This window comes from Acyrthosiphon pisum, unplaced genomic scaffold, assembly GCF_005508785.2.
Source record: "Acyrthosiphon pisum isolate AL4f unplaced genomic scaffold, pea_aphid_22Mar2018_4r6ur Scaffold_21045;HRSCAF=22879, whole genome shotgun sequence".
Taxonomy (NCBI): domain Eukaryota; kingdom Metazoa; phylum Arthropoda; class Insecta; order Hemiptera; family Aphididae; genus Acyrthosiphon; species Acyrthosiphon pisum.
In genome coordinates, this window is record NW_021770469.1 from 25,005 (window position 1) to 28,086 (window position 3,082).

The window sequence follows — 3,082 nt, forward strand, 5'->3', positions numbered from 1 at the left end:
AATATATATGTGCTTTTCTACACAAATTATATTCGTACGGTATATTTGATCTAATTCTCGAATACACGATCTCGAGAGCCCTCCGAACATCTGGAGGAAGGTAATAGCTTAATTTTAATATCTTAACATCTGAATTAAATATATTTATCGACAGGAGTCGTATTTATATTTTTTCTTATTTTTAAGTTATTACACCAATAAATAAAATTTTATTGATATTTATAGAAAAAAAACTAATAAAAATGGAAACTGAAAATATATATGTGCTTTTCTACACAAATTATATTGTACGGTATATTTGATCTAATTCTCGAATACACGATCTCGAGAGCCCTCCGAACATCTGGAGGAAGGTAATAGCTTAATTTTAATATCTTAACATCTGAATTAAATATATTTATCGACAGGAGTCGTATTTATATTTTTTCTTATTTTTAAGTTATTACACCAATAAATAAAATTTTATTGATATTTATAGAAAAAAAACTAATAAAAATGGAAACTGAAAATGTCCGTAAAGAGCTCAAAATAAGTCAAAATATTTTTAAAACTGTATGGTGTATAGAAAATGAAAATATTAACATTCAGTCAAAATTTCATGTGCCTACGGTAATTTGTTTAAGAGTTGCACCAAAAACCAAAATCAATTTTCTCGAAAACAGATTTTGTCTAAAAATTCCCGTTTTTTCCTTACTTTTTATTTTGTTTTTCACGGCGCTTTTGAAAACTACTGGGAAATTTTTACTTTTGACCCCCCAAAGTACCAACTAGATTCACTTTCCTATTAGAAAAGAAACTGTTGAAGAAAATCCAAGCACTTTTACTGTCTTAAAAGGTGATGACAGACACAACAAAATATTTAAAAATTTAAAAAAAAACACATCATTGTAAAATTAATACATTTCTACTATATCTTTCTACTCAGAATCTAAAATGTAAATAATATAATTGTCTGTTTTTTTTTATTGGTATTAAACTCGGCAAATTGTGTTTATTAAGAAATTAAATGTATGTATATACTCAGGAAAAGGACAGAAAAACAGTAGTTTAATACATTTTTTTGGACCCCCCCCCCCTTGAATAAATCCTGGTTGCGCCACTGATACTCGTAAATTATTGGCTATTTCAGTATTTAAAAATATTCTTATAATTATATTATTTAACTAGATAAATTACCACATATATCTATTACATTTATCTAGATGAGATAATTAGATGATTTAATTATTTTTATATAGATAATTCCCAACACTGCTTGTCCACCATTCTAATGGTACACGAAATGAACCCCCGTATTTTACTTTACATTTTGACTTGCCATTAGCTGAATACTCGGACACTGATCAACCTTGGACTATAGTGGGTAGATTATGAATTAAATTCAACTTTTTTATGTAACAAAATATTATAGGTACCTATAACCACTTTTTAAAATTAATATACTCATTTTTTTTTATGTTTTAATTTACCTTTTAATGTTAAAATAATTTTTTTAAATTTTATATTCGCTTAAGATCAGGTTTTCAATAGAATATTATTATTTATAGATATTTTTATTTAATTGTTGCGAAGGTATGATTACTTAGTTGATACCTAGGTATTGTGGTTAATTAATTATCAATATTAATAGTCGTCGGGCGGTGCCTGATTGCAAGCACGGCGGTGGAGTGGATTTGATCTATTTAAGCTGTCTTACGCAGATTTATACGTTCGGCCGTGGTTACTCTTGGCTGCCTCGCGGAAGAGCGCGACACGCGAGCATTTGCGAACGCTGCGAATGGTTGCGCAGTGACGGGCTACAAGAGTGTGCTAGTTATTTGATAGCGCGTCTTGTCTCGATACAATTATACATTAACAATATTATTTGTACAAAATATTAAAACTTTGCAACAAGGAAGTCTGCTTTTAATTTATATAATTACCATGATTTTATTTGATAATATTTTATTTTCAATCAAATGTAGGTATTATAATATAATACATTTGATATAAATAAAACTATAGTGGCAAATAATTAGCTACAGTTAAATAACAATTATGGGTGGGGTTCATTTCACTTTTTCATAGTTAATAGTTATTAAATTAAATGAAAAGCACTTAAAAGTTAAAACCATTGTGTTCTGGTTTGTAACTTTTAGCCTATTATAGGTACCTATAAAGTATAGTTATTATATTATTAGTATCTAATAATATAATATAATATTAATATATTATTTATTAATAAGACTTCTTACCTGAATTTCTATAAGTAGGTACAAATTGTTGACGACTTTGTGACGACTGTTGTATAAATTATTAAAATATTAAATCATAAAATAAGTAATAACTAAGTAGGTACTAATAACGTATTAACGTACTGTACTGTCTGTACTACAACTGTTAGGCTGTGAACACACTCTCCGGTTTTTGTCCAGTTTCAACCGCAGTGGTAATATATCATCCTGGTCGACCGGACGCCTTTTTTCGACCATACTACTCCGGTTTATATCCCGCCAAAACATAAAATTGTTTGTTTCCCTCAACAATTGTAGGTTATTAGTTATTACATCAGTCCTATAATTTTTTTTCACGTGGTGTGTACATTTTATTTGTAATTTCTGAAATTTAAAATGCAAAAATTGAAGATTTTAGAAGTGCTGTGGTTAGCAGACGAAGCCGGCCTATTAGACGAGCCATCGGAGAGGAAGTATTGGGTTCACCCATTAATTGAAAATCGCGAAAATTCTAAAAAATTTCTAGTGTTTTTTAATGGTTTGAGAAAATATCCAGAAAAGTTCTTTGACTATTATCGAATGTCCATTAATTCATTTGATGAACTTTTGCAAAAAGTGCGTGAATCAATATCTAAAAATTATACTCAACTTCGTAATCCAATCACTTCAGAAGAACGGTTAACAGTGACAATAAGGTAAGCATTATTTATTAAATATTAGGTACTTCTCGTATATTATAAAAAAACAAAACACAAATGTATTTTTGTTGTACATATTAGTATAATAAATTTAAAAAAAGACTTATTAACAATCAAAAAATATATAAAATTAAAACAGTCCCTGTGTTCAAGTTAATACTTAATATAATA